This window comes from Arachis ipaensis, chromosome B2 (assembly GCF_059453495.1).
Source record: "Arachis ipaensis isolate K30076 ecotype BB chromosome B2, ASM5945349v1, whole genome shotgun sequence".
NCBI classification, from domain to species: Eukaryota; Viridiplantae; Streptophyta; class Magnoliopsida; order Fabales; family Fabaceae; genus Arachis; species Arachis ipaensis.
The window spans coordinates 80,663,408-80,677,390 of record NC_142437.1 but is presented as its reverse complement, the minus strand read 5'-3'; the positions used below and the strand labels follow the sequence as shown (position 1 = coordinate 80,677,390).

Here is a 13,983-nt window from a genome sequence, read left to right as displayed (position 1 = left end):
GATGAAGGTGATGATCCATGACATTCATCACCTTCCTCAAACCATGAACGTGTGCCTGACAACCACCTCCGTTCTATATCTGATTGAATGAGTATCTCTTAGATTCCTTAATCAGAATCTCCGTGGTATAAGCTAGAACTGATGGCGGCATTCATGAGAATCTGGAAAGTCTAAACCTTGTCTGTGGTATTCTGAGTAGGATTCAATGATCGAATGACTGTGACGAGCTTCAAACTCGCGAGTGCTGGGCGTAGTGACAGACGCAAAAGGAGGGTAAATCCTATTCCAGCATGATCGGGAACCTCAGATGATTAGCCGTGCTGTGACAGAGCATTTGGACCATTTTCACAAGAGGAGGGGATGTAACCATTGACAACGGTGACGCTCCAACACACAGCTTGCCATAGAAGGACGTGCGTGCGTGAATTAGAAGACAGAGGAAAGCAGAGATTCAGAAGACAAAGCATCTCCAAAACTCCAACATATTCTCCATTACTGCATAACAAGTAACCTTTAATTTATGCTCTCTTGGTTATTCGCAATTCAACTGATAAACATGATTGACTTCCTGACTAAGATTTACAAGATAACCATAGATTGCTTCAAACCAACAATCTCCGTGGGATTCGACCCTTACTTACGTGAGGTATTACTTGGACGACCCAGTGCACTTGCTGGTTAGTGGTACGAGTTGTGAAAAGTGTGATTCACAATTCGTGCACCACCTACTCCAATTAGGCATGTAAAACGCCCAAATGTAGCCTGTTTCTGGCGTTTAACGCCACTTCCATGCTCTGTTCTGGCGTTAAACGCCAGTCTGGTGCTTGTTTCTGGCGTTTATTAACGCCAGCTTGATGCTTCTTCCTGACGTTAAACGCCAGTTTGATGCTTCTTACTGGCGTTTAAATGCCAGTAAGCTCCTCCTCCAGGGTGAGCTGTTTTTAATGCTGTTATTCATTCTGTTTTTGATTCTTCAGTAGTTTTTGTGATTTCACATGATCATCAACCTAAAGAAAACATAAAATAGAAATGGAAAATAATTAAATATAATTAAATAACATTGGGTTGCCTCCCAACAAGCACTTCTTTAAAGTCAATAGCTTGACAGTGAGCTCTCATGGAGCTTCACAGATGTTCAGAGCATTGTTGGAACCTCCCAACACCAAACTTAGAGTTTGAATGTGGGGATTCAACACCAAACTTAGAGTTTGGTTGTGGCCTCCCAACACCAAACTTAGAGTTTGACTGTGGGGGCTTTGGTTGACTCTGCAGTGAGAGAAGCTTTTCATGCTTACTCTCCATGGTTATAGAAGGAGACCCTTGAGTTTTAAACACAAGATTGTCCTCATTCAGTTGAAGGACCAACTCTCCTCTGTCCACATCAATCACAGCTTTTGCTGTGGCTAGGAAGGGTCTTCCAAGGATGATGGATTCATCCTCATCCTTCCCAGTTTCTAGGATTATGAAATTAGCAGGGATGTAAAGGCCTTCAACCTTTACTAACACGTCCTCTACTTGTCCATTAGCCTATTTTCTTGAGTTGTCTGCCATATCTAATGAGATTCTGGCAGCTTGCACCTCAAAGATCCCAAGTTTCTCCATCACAGAGAGTGGCATTAAGTTTATTCCTGACCCCAGGTCACACAGAGCCTTCTCAAAGGTCATGGTGCCTATGTTACGGGAATTAAGAATTTACCAGGATCCTGTTTCTTTTGAGGTAGAGTTTGCTGAACCAAGGTACTTAGCAACTTGCTCTTCAGTAATGTTTTCATCCTCTTCAGAGGATGAATACTCATCAGAGCTCATGAAGGGTAGAAGGAGGTTCAATGGAATCTCTATGGTCTCTAGATGAGCCTCAGATTCCTTTGGTTCCTCAGAGGGAAACTCCTTATTGGTCACTGAGCGTCCCAGGAGGTCTTCCTCACTAGGATTCACGTCCTCCTCCTCCTCTTTGGGTTCTGCCACACCAAGTAAGGTAATGGCCTTGCACTCTCTTTTTGGATTCTCTTCTGTATTGCTTGGGAGAGTACTAGGAGGAGTTTCAGTGACCCTTTTACTTAGCTGGCCCACTTGTGCCTCCAAATTTCTAATGGAGGACCTTGTTTCATTCATGAAACTTAAAGTGGCCTTAGATAGATCAGAGACTATATTTGCTAAGCTAGATGGATTCTGCTCAGAATTCTTTGTCTGTTGTTGAGTGGATGATGGAAAAGGCTTGCTATTGCTAAACCTGTTTCTTCCACCATTATTAAAGCCTTGTTGAGGCTTTTGTTGATCCTTCCATGAGAAATTTAGATGATTTCTCCATGAGGGATTATAGGTATTCCCATAGGGTTCCCCCATGTAATTCACCTCTGCTATTGCAGGGTTCTCAGGATCATAAGCTTCTTCTTCAGAAGATGCCTCTTGAGTACTGTTGGATACAGCTTGCAATCTATTCAGACTCTGAGAAATCATATTGACTTGCTGAGTCAATATTTTATTCTGAGCCAATATGGCATTCAGAGTATCAATTTCAAGAACTCCCTTTCTCTGAGGCGTCCCATTACTCACAGGATTCCTTTCAGAAGTGTACATGAATTGGTTATTTGCAACCATGTCAATGAGTTCCTGAGCTTCTGCAGGCATTTTCTTTAGGTGAATGGATCCACCTGCAGAATGGTCCAATGACATCTTTGATAATTCAGATAGACCATCATAGAATATATCCAGGATGGTCCATTCTGAAAGCATGTCAGAAGGACACTTTTTGGTCAGTTGCTTGTATCTCTCCCAAGCTTCATAGAGGGATTCACCTTCTTTCTGTTTGAAGGTTTGAACATCTACTCTAAGCTTGCTAAGCTTTTGAGGAGGAAAGAACTTGGCTAAGAAAGCCATGACCAGCTTATCCCAAGAGTTCAGGCTATCCTTAGGTTGAGAGTCCAACCATATTCTAGCTCTGTCTCTTACAGCAAACGGGAAAAGCATAAGCCTGTAGACCTCGGAGTCAACCCCATTGGTCTTAACAGTATCACAGATTTGCAGGAATTCAGTTAAGAACTGAAAAGGATCTTCTGATGGAAGTCCATGAAACTTGCAATTCTGTTGCATCAGAGAAACTAATTGAGGCTTTAGCTCAAAATTGTTTGCTCCAATGGCAGGGATTGAGATGCTTCTTCCATGTAAATTAGAATTTGGTGCAGTAAAGTCACCAAGCATCTTCCTTGCATTGTTATTATTTTTGGCCATGTCTCCTTCTTTTTCGAAAATTTCTGTCAGATTTTCTCCAAAGAGTTGTGCTTTAGCTTCCCTTAGCTTCCTCTTCAGAGTCCTTTCAGGTTCAGGATCAGCTTCAACAATAATGTTCTTATCCTTATTCCTACTCATATGAAAAAGAAGAGAACACAAAGGAAAATATGGAATCCTCTATGTCACAGTATAGAGATTCCTTATATGTGAGTAGAAGAAGAAAAGAATAGAAGAAGAGAAATTCGAACACTAAGAGGAAGAGAGGGTTCGAATTTTGAGATGAAGAGAAGTGTTAGTAAATAAATAAATAATTAGAAGGAGACGAGAGAGAAAAATTTTCGAAAATAATTGAAAAGAAAAGAAAATATTTTTATTTTTAATTTAAATTTAAAGTTAAAATTCGAAAATCAAGAAAGGGAAATAAAATTAAATCAAATTAAAAATTAAAACAAATAGTTAATTAAAAAGGAATTTTGAAAAATTGGAAGGTGATTTTCAAAAATTAGAGAGAGAATTGGTTAGGTAGTTTTGAAAAAGATAAGAATCAATCAAAAAGATAAGATTAATTGAAAAAGATTTGAAAATCAATTTTGAAAAGATAAGAGGTTAGAAAAGATTTTGAAATTGATTTTGAAAAAGATGTGATTGAAATTTATTTTGAAAAAGATTTGAAAAAAAAATTTAAAAACATTTGATTTTGAAAATTAAAGTTGATTACTTGACTAACAAGAAACAAAAAGATATGATTTAAAAATTTAAAGATTGAACCTTTCTTACTAGGCAAGTAACAACTTAAAATTTTTGAATCAACCACATTAATTGTTAGCATTAATTTCGAAAATATGAGATAAAAATAAGAAAAATATTTTTTTGAAAATCATTTTGAAATTTTCGAAAATCATAAAAGAAAAATGAAAAAGATTTTACTTTTGAAAAAGATTTGAAAAAAATAGAATTTTTAAATTGAAAATTTGATTTGACTCATAAGAAACAACTAAACTTTAAAAAGTTTTGAAAAAGTCAACTCAAATTTTCGAAAATTTATGAGTGAAAAAGGGAAAGATATTTTTTTTTTGAATTTTTAATGATGAAAGAGAAAAACAATGAAAAAACTCAAAACATGAAAATTTTAGATCAAGACAAATGATGCATGCAAGAACACTTTGAATGTCAAGATGAGCACCAAGAACACTTTGAATGTCAAGATGAACACCAAGAACTTATTTTTGAAAATTTTTAAGGAAAGAAAAACATGCAAGACACCAAACTTAGAAATTTTCAAACTTTAGACACTAACAAATTGAGAATGTATATGAAAAACAAGAAAAGACACCAAACAAGAAATTATGGAGATCAAACAAGAAGACTTGTCAAGAACAACTTGAAGATCATGAAGAACACATGCATGAGTTTTCGAAAATTTTTAGGGAAAAATTAAAAATATGCAATTAACACCAAACTTAAAATTTGACTCTAGACTCAAACAAGAAACATAAAATATTTTTAGTTTTATGATTTCATTAATTTTTTTTTGTTTTTTTTTTGAAAGTTTTTTTTCGATAATAAAAATAATTAAAACAAAAACTTAAAATTAAAATAAAATTACCTAATCTGAGCAACAAGATGAACCGTCAGTTGTCCAAACTCGAACAATCCCTGGCAACGGCGCCAAAAACTTGGAGCGTAGAAATCGTGATCGTTCATTTCTTGGTAACGGCACTAAAAAAACTTAATACGCACGTTCATAATTTTAATTCTTTGTCACAACTTCGCACAACTAACCAGCAAGTGCACTGGGTCGTCCAAGTAATAAACCTTACGTGAGTAAGGGTCGATCCCACGGAGATTGCCGGCTTGAAGCAAGCTATGGTCACCTTGTAAATCTCAGTCAGGCGGATTCAAATGGTTATGGTAAATTGATAATTAAAATATAAAATAGGATAGAAATACTTATGTAATTCATTGGTGAGATTTTCAGATAAGCGTATAGAAATGCTTTTGTCCCTCCTGAACCTCTGCTTTCCTGCTGTCTTCATCCAATCATTTCTACTCCTTTCTATGGCAAGCTTATGTTGGACATCACCGTTGTCAATGGCTACATCCCGTCCTCTCAGTGAAAATGGTCCAAAATGCGCTGTCACTGCACGGCTAATCATCTGTCGGTTCTCAATCATACTGGAATAGGATTCAGTAATCCTTTTGCGTCTGTCACTACGCCCAGCACTCGCGAGTTTGAAGCTCCTCACAGCCATCCCTTCCCAGATCCTACTCAGAATACCACAGACAAGGTTTAGACTTTCCGGATCTCAGTAATGGCTGCCAATAATTCTAGCCTAAACCACGAAGACTCTGATCTCATGGAATGGAAGGCTCGGTTGTCATCCGAGGCAACCATGCATCATGAACCAGGAGGCTAAGAGATACGCACTCAAGCTATTGCAAGTAGAACGGAAGTGTTTGTCAGGCACGCATTCATAGGTAAGAATGATGATGAGTATCACGGATCATCACATTCGTCAGGTTGAAGAACAAGTGTATATCTTAGAGAAGAAATAGGCTTGAATTGAATAGAAAAACAGTAGTACTTTGCATTAATTCATGAGGAACAGTAGAGCTCCACACCTTAATCTATGGTATGTAGAAACTCTACCGTTGAAAATACGTAAGAACAAGGTCCAGGCATGGCCGAATGGCCAGCCTCCAAAATGTGATCAAAGGATCAAAAGATAATCCAAAGATGTAAATACAATAGTAAAAAGTCCTATTTATACTAAACTAGTTACTAGGGTTTACAGAAATGAGTAAATGATGCAGAAATCCACTTTTGGGCCCACTTGGTATGTGGTTGGGCTGAGCATTGAAGCTTTCATGTGCAGAGGTCTTTCTTGGAGTTAAACGCCAGTTTGTAACCTGTTTTTGGCGTTTAACTCTGCTTTGTAACCTGTTTCTGGCGTTTAACTCAAGAATAGGGCAGAGAGCTGGCGTTGAACGCCAGTTTGCATCATCTAAACGCGGGAAAAGTATGGACTATTATATATTTCTGGAATGCCCTGGATGTCTAATTTCCAACACAATTGAGAGCACGCCATTTGGACATCTGTAGCTCCAGAAAATCCACTTTGAGTGCAGGGAGGTCAGAATCCAACAGCATTTGCAGTCCTTCTTCAGCCTCTGAATCTGATTTTTGCTCAAGTCCCCCAATTTCAGCCAGAAAGTACCTAAAATCACAGAAAAACACACAAACTCATAGTAAAGTCCAGAAATGTAATTTTTATTTAAAAACTAATAAAAATATACTAAAAACTAATCAAATCTTACTGAAAACTATGTAAAAACAATGCCAAAAAGCATATAAATTATCCTCTCATCAGTCTGGTATGGTTTTTGGTTGAAGTTTTGGTGAGTGGAGTTGTTATATTGGTTTGGATTGTGAGGTTTGTGTTCTTGGCCTTGGCTTTGTTGGTTTTCCCACCCAAAGTTTCGGTGGTTCCTCCAACCAGAGTTATAGGTTTTAGAGTAAGGATCATTAGCTTGCCTAGATGAATTTCTGAGGTAATTAGCTTCCTCCCAGTTAACTCCTTCTTCTATCTCCAATTCTTCTTGGGGTGATGGTTGAGTGTGGATAGCTGCAGTCTGAGTCTTCTCCATTTGCTTGGTCAATTCAGCCAGTTGCTTGGTGATCATCTTGTTCTGGACCAAGATTGCATCCATATGATTTAATTGCAAGACTCCCCTGTTATTGCTCCTATCTGAGGCATAAAAATACTCATTGTCAGCCACTGTCTCTATAACATCAATGGCTTCTTCAATGGTCTTCTTCTTGTTTAGGGAGCCTCCAGATGAGTGGTCTACAGCCTTCCTTGGTTCACAATTTAGCCTTCATAAAAGATGTGGATTTGCACCCACTCACTAAATATGTTAGGGGGACATTTCTTTGTCAAGTCTTTGAATCTCTCCCAGTCTTCATAAAGAGTTTCACCATCCTACTGTCTGAATGTCTGCACTTCAGTTCTTAGCCTGTTTACTCTTTGTGGAGGGTAGAATCTTGTTAAGAATCTGTTCATGACATCTTCCGAGGTGGTCAAGCTTTCCTTCGGAAATGACTCCAGCCATTTTGATGCTTTGTCCCTCAAAGAAAATGGAAACAGTAGCAATCTATAAGTGTCAGGATGAACACCATTAGATTTAACCGTGTCACATATCCTTTGGAATTTAGTGAGATGCTCGTTAAGATCCTCTTGTGCACTTCCTCCAAAAGAACAGTTGTTCTGGACAAGAGTTATGAGCTGAGGCTTGAATTCAAAATTATTAGCATGGATAGTTGGCCTTTGAATGCTGCTACCACAATTTCCTGGATTTGGATTGATGTATGATCCCAGAACTCTCCTCTCTTGTCCAGCAGGGTTAGCTCCTCCTCTTATAGCATGATTGTTCACCTCTCCTTCATGATGGTTTTCCATATCATGCTCCATGGTTATATCAAAGTATTCCTCCTCTTCTTCTGCACCAACAACTCTTTTTCCTCTTGCTTCCCTCCTTAATCTCAGGAAGGTTCTTTCCGGTTCACTATCAAAGGAGGTTGAAGTTTCCTTCCTCCTACTTTTCATACAACAAACAAGTACAAGAAACAGCAAGTGTATAGTCTACTAAAACAGAGTATAGTTAGCTTAGTTAGAGCAATTTATCAAATAGTTAGTAGGCTAGCTTACTGGAAAGTAAAGAAGTAAGGTAATATTAAAGAGAAATAACTAACAGAAAATTGCAGAGAATAAAATGAACAACTGAAATTAAATTGCAATTAATCAAAAGAAAAAGTAAAGTACTCAATCTAGTTATCCTTCAATTTAGTAATTGTCAATACAAAACCAATCCCTGGCAACGGCGTCATAAACTTGATACGCGGGAATTCGCCTCTCAATAAATTTTCTTCTGGCAAGTGCACCAGATTGTCGTCAAGTAAAAAATCACAAAAGAGTGAGATCGAATCCCACATGGATTGGTAGATCGATCAATTATAATTGGTGAATTGTTCTAGTTGAGCGAAATCAGAAATTGAATTGAGAATTGCAGAAAGTAAAATTGGCAGGAAACTTAAATTGTAGGAAATTAAAGGAACAGAGAATTAGATTGTAGGGAATTAAAGTGCAGAAGCTTAAATTACAAGAAATTAAATGGAAGGGGGGATTAGCATGAAATTAAAGAGCTGAAAGTAAATAGAATGGGTAGATCAGAGATGGGAGATCATTGGGTTCAGGAGATATATAATTCTCCAGATCAAAAATTCATTTTCATCTCTTTCGCAATCAATGCATTCATTGATCTCCTTGGCAATCTTAAGTGATTGGATCCCAATTCCTTGGCTCACCAATCTCTCTAAGCATGAACAATTGCCCAATTCCTTGATTTAAGTGCTCATGGGAAGAGATGAAGTATGGTCACTGATTATACCACACAAATTCCTAGATCAAAGTGTTGGTAGGATTACATGTCATTATATCCATCCAAACCCCAATCTAATCCATTGTGAGAAAGCATTTCTAGCATGATCTCCTCATTCCTCTTCCAAGGTTCCGAGGAGATCCAATTATGAATAGCTTCTTTCCCAAGATGACTATCCAATTGGATGAAGACCGAAAGCTTTCTAGCAAAATCAAGAGAAAAGAAAGAAGAAGATGAATGAAAAACTAATATTGATCCATTGAATTACACAGAGCTCCCTAACCCAATGAAAGAGGGTTAGTTAGTCATAGCTCTCAAAATGGAAATTGAAATTGAAAGATATATTTTGGAAATTAACAAAGAGAGAATGAAAATTACAATGTAAAAGTGCCCAGAAAAGTAAAAGTAAAAGTTTGTGTCCGTCCTAACATAAATTCTAAGCTATTTATACACTTTCTTCCATTGATCTTTAAGCTCTGAAATGGGCTTTTGGCCTTGATGGAATTGGGTTTAAAAATGGCTCCAATTGGTTTCCCTTTGTGTTGAGAAGAGATCTGTGTGAATTTTGAATCCTGATGCTTCATGTTTGAGTCAACGTTTGAGGGCCAACGTTGACTCAAACGCCTTTCAGAAGAAAACCAGAGAAAACTATACACTTCGCTATTACTGGCGTTTGACTCAACGTTGGAGGGTCAACGTTCCGCTATTCACGCGTACGCGTGCCTTGCGCGTCCGCACAAAAGGGTCAAAAATGCTCATCCACGCGTACACGTGCTTCACGCGTGCATGTGGATGCAGAGATTTCATTTTACAGCTTTAGGGGATGTTGGCCTCAACGTTGGACCGCCAACGTTCCCTCCAACGTTGGCATTTTCACGCGTGCGCGTACTCCACGCTTACGCATGCATTGCCTTTTTTTTCCATCCACGCGTACACGTCACTGATGCGTACGCGTCGATTCAAAATTCTCAACTCCAAATTTTGGGCTTGGCATCGCGGATGTTGGAGGCAGCATTTGAGGCAACGTTGGACCTCCAACGTTCGATTTTGATGCGTACGCATGACCCACGCGTACTCGTTGATGGTCAATTTTTGCCATTCCACGCGTGCACGTGATGTACACTTGTGCGTGATATTGAATTTTTTCTTTTTCACGTGTACGCGTCACCCAAAAACAATTTAGCTCCAGAATTGAAGTTTTTATCACCACGTTGGGGGTAACGTTGGATGTCCAACGCTAGCTCAAACATGAGCATCAGCAGTGTTTACAGAGAAGTTCTCTGTTTCTCTTCCAACGTTTGAGGCAACGTTGGCGGTCCAACTTGGCCACCAACGTTGCTTCTTCTCCATTTTTTCCATGCTCATTCTTCAACCTTCCTCCATGCTTTCTTTCACCTATCATCAACCAATACATGCATCAAAGCCTTGCTAAAGTCATGAGAATTCTAATCATTTTTAGCAACAAGTAATTATAGCATAATTCTCATGAAATTGCATTAAATGAATCATAATTGGATGAATCTAGGTATGCATGAATTTCTACCCAAATGGCTTACTTATAACTCAAGAAAGTGCATAAAATCTATTAAAAACAAAGAAAAAGGCTAGTGAAACTAGCCTAAGATGCCCTGGCATCACTAAACAAGTGTGAATGACAATCAATCAATGTAAAAACCTTGGCTGGGGTTTGGATTTGGAATTCCTATCCTTATTGCCTCCAACAATTGTGATGAGAATTAGTCCTTGCTCCATTTAGTTAACCTCTAGCTGTGAAGGAAACTCAAGTGAAAATAATCCATTTGAGTCCATAAGTCCTAGTCTAATCCTAAGAAAAGACTAGAGTTAGTGTCATTCAAATAAATTAGCAATTTCTAATTATCAACCAATAAACAGCCTTGATATTTCAAGTGTCTCCAATTATCCAACCCCTAAGCCAAGAGTAAAAATCTACTCCATAACTAAAGTTGACATTTTTTCAAACATTATGTGAACAATAATGAAAGACATTGTGAAATTGAGAGGAGGAATTGAATTCAAGCTATCTAACACAAACAATCAACAACAATAAAGCAATTCACAACTTTGAACATGAAATTCCTCAATGCATTAATAGAAATCAAAGTAACAAGATCCAAATCCAAGATCTACAATGCTAGGGCAACAAGAACACAAATTGAGAGTAGAGTGAGGTCTACAAACTAGAACAATGTAGAATTGAAAGTAAATTCAGATCTAACCAAAGGATCCAAGGGCAATTGGAATTGAGAATGCCAAAACCTAGAGAGAAGTTAGAGTTTCTCTCTCTAGAAACCTCCAAAACTAACTACCAAAATATCTAAATGTGTGAAAAGTCTCCATCCCCTTCAATCCTTGGTCCTTTATGTCTTTTCCCACCAGAATTCCACTCAAAACTGACCCTGGAAACCCTCTGAAATCGCTAGGCACGTTTTCACTAAAGAGGTCACGTGCCGGGCATCACGCGTACACGTGGGTCATGCGTACGCGTCGTCTGGGTTTTGCGATCCACGCGTGCGCGTCAGGCGTGCGTACGCATCGATGAAGATTCCGCCCAGCCACGCGTATGCGTCCATGCTTGCACACCAATTCCAGAATTCAGCTTCCATGCGTGCGCGTCGGGTACGCGTGCGCGTCAATGCCAATGCTTCAAAGCTCCATTTTTCATGCTCCTTCCACTTGTGCATGCTTTCTTCCTTTCTTCTAAACCATTCCTGCCCCTATAAACTCTGAAATCTCTCAACAAACAGATCACGGCATTGAATGGTAATAGAGGGAGATAAAAATATAGCACAATTAAGGCCTAAAAAGCATGTTTTCAATCATCAAGCAAAATTAGGAAGGAGACATAAAACCATGCATTTTATATGGATAAGTGTGACAACATGTTTATAAAACCCTCTAAATTCTACACAAAGTGAACCCTAAGATTGGGGTTCATCAATGACAAAAGAAAAAAGAAAAAAATGTCTAATCTAGTTAATCAATCAACCGGTAGTTTGTTAATCACAATTAATCCCCGGTAACGGCGCCAAAAACTTGATAACTAGAATTTCACCATATCACTACAATGACAATCCTTCGGCAAGTATACCAAATTGTCGTCAAGCAATAACTCACAATAGAGTGAGGTCGAATCCCACGAGGATTAACGGATTAAGCAAACAATAGTTAGTTGATTATTCTAGTTAGACAAATCATTAAGGAGAGATATTCAACAAGAAATGTAAATGACATAAAAGTAAAAGAAAGCAATAAGGTGCAAGAAAAGTAAATGACATAAAAGTAAAGTACAAGAAAGTAAAGTGCTGGAAAAGTAAAGTGCAGAAAATGTAAATGACCATAAAGTAAATAAAAGAAAGAAAGATAAAATAAGCATTGGGATCAAGAGATATTGCATTCTCCAGATTAATTGATTTCATCCCATCTTCAATCATGGAACTCATTGACCTCTTGGCAATCATGATTGATTGAGCCCCAATTCCTTGGTGACTCAATCTCTCAAATCTTGATAAATAGCCAATTCCTTAGTCTAATTGCTCATGAAGAGGGATGAAGCTTGGTCTCTGATTATACTACAAACTTTCCTAGACCCAAATAATAGAGAGATTAAATGTCATAGTATCCCATTCATACCTAAATCTACTCAAGTGTGAGAAGGATTTTCAAACATGGTTTTATGATTCTTCTTCCAAGGTTCAAATGCCCAAATACATTCAATCTCTTTTCCAAGATAATTGAATGCTAACATGAAGAACGAAAATCCTTCAAGTAAATCAAAGAGAGATGAAGAGAAGAAGAAGAATAAAAACAATTTAATCCATCGAACAGCAATAGAGCTCTCTTTCCCAATGGAAAGAGTTAGTAATTCATAACAAAATATTTACAAAAGTAAGAAAGAAAAGAGAAGAAAATGATGGTGAGCAGAGAGGGTCCGGTGATGATGAGCGGATAATTTATACCCTTTTTGGCATTGTTTTTACATAATTTTTAGTATGTTTTAGTTATTTTTTATTATATTTTCATTATTTTTTATGCAAAAATCACATTTCTGGACTTTACTATGAGTTTGTGTGTTTTTCTATAATTTTAGGTATTTTCTGGTTGAAATTAAGGGACTTGAAAAAAAAACTGATTCAGAGGCTGAAAAAGGACTGCAGATGCTGTTGGATTCTGACCCTCCTGCACTCGAAATGGATTTTCTGGATCTACAGAAGCCCAATTGGCTCACTCTCAATTGATTTAAAAAGTATACATGTTGGGCTTTCCAGAAATGTATAATAGTCCATACTTTGCCCGAGATTTGACGGCCCAAATCGGCGTTCAAACGCCCACCATTGACCCTTTTCTAGAGTAAAACGCCGGAACTGGCACCAGAATTGGAGTTAAATACCCAAACTGGCATCCAAGCTGGCGTTTAACTCCAAGAATGGCCTATGCACGTGTAAAGCTCAATGCTCAGCCCATGCACACACCAAGTGGGCCCCGGAAGTGGATTTCTGCACTATCTGCACTTAGTTACTTATTTTCTATAATCCCTAAGTTACTAGTTTAGTATAAATAGAACTTTTTACTATTGTATTCATACTTTTCATCTTTTGATCATTTTGAGATCTAAGACTAGGACTTAGATGCTGGCCATTCGGCCATGCCTAGACTATTTTCACTTATGTATTTTCTACGGTGGAGTTTCTACACCCCATAGATTAAGGTGTGGAGCTCTGTTGTTCTTCATGAATTAATGCAAGTACTATTGTTTCTCTTTCAATTCACGCCTACTTCTTCTCCAAGATATACTCTTGAACTTAATTCAGTTAAGTCAGAATGAAGAGGTGACCCGTGACAATCACCCACTATCTTTGTTACTCGCTTAGCCAAGATCCGCCTGCCTGATAACCACAAAGCGGTCTACATGATTTTCAACGTAGTCATTAGACGACAGCCAGAGTATATTCTCTTGGGTCTCTAACCCACAATTCGCATCGCCTCTCCTGACAACAGAGCATCCGAGTTTGTGATTAGAACCTTCGTGGTATAGGCTAGAACCATTGGCAGCATTCCTGAGATCCGGAAAGTCTAAACCTTATCTGTGGTATTCCGAGTAGGATCTAAGAAGGGATGACTGTGACGAGCTTCAAACTTGCAAATGTTGGGCGCAGTGACAGTGTGCAAAAGGACAAGGGTCCTATTCCGACGCTAGCGGGAACCAACAGATGATTAGCCGTACAGTAGCTGTACCTAGTATTTTTCATCCGAGACGAGAAATCTGACAGTTGATTAGCCGTGCAGAGATCGTACTTG

At 38.2% G+C, this 13,983-nt stretch overlaps 2 non-coding genes across 2 annotated transcripts; both read left to right on the top strand.

The window, feature by feature from the left end:
- The first annotated feature begins 2,727 nt into the window (after positions 1 to 2,727).
- Positions 2,728 to 2,835, top strand: LOC148574565 (small nucleolar RNA R71). The gene has a single exon (XR_015906782.1). It is a non-coding gene; the product is annotated as a small nucleolar RNA R71 (small nucleolar RNA).
- Positions 2,836 to 7,143: 4,308 nt separating this feature from the next.
- On the top strand, positions 7,144 to 7,247 carry LOC148574564 (small nucleolar RNA R71). Its single transcript, XR_015905480.1, has one exon. It is a non-coding gene; the product is annotated as a small nucleolar RNA R71 (small nucleolar RNA).
- Positions 7,248 to 13,983: the final 6,736 nt, after the last annotated feature.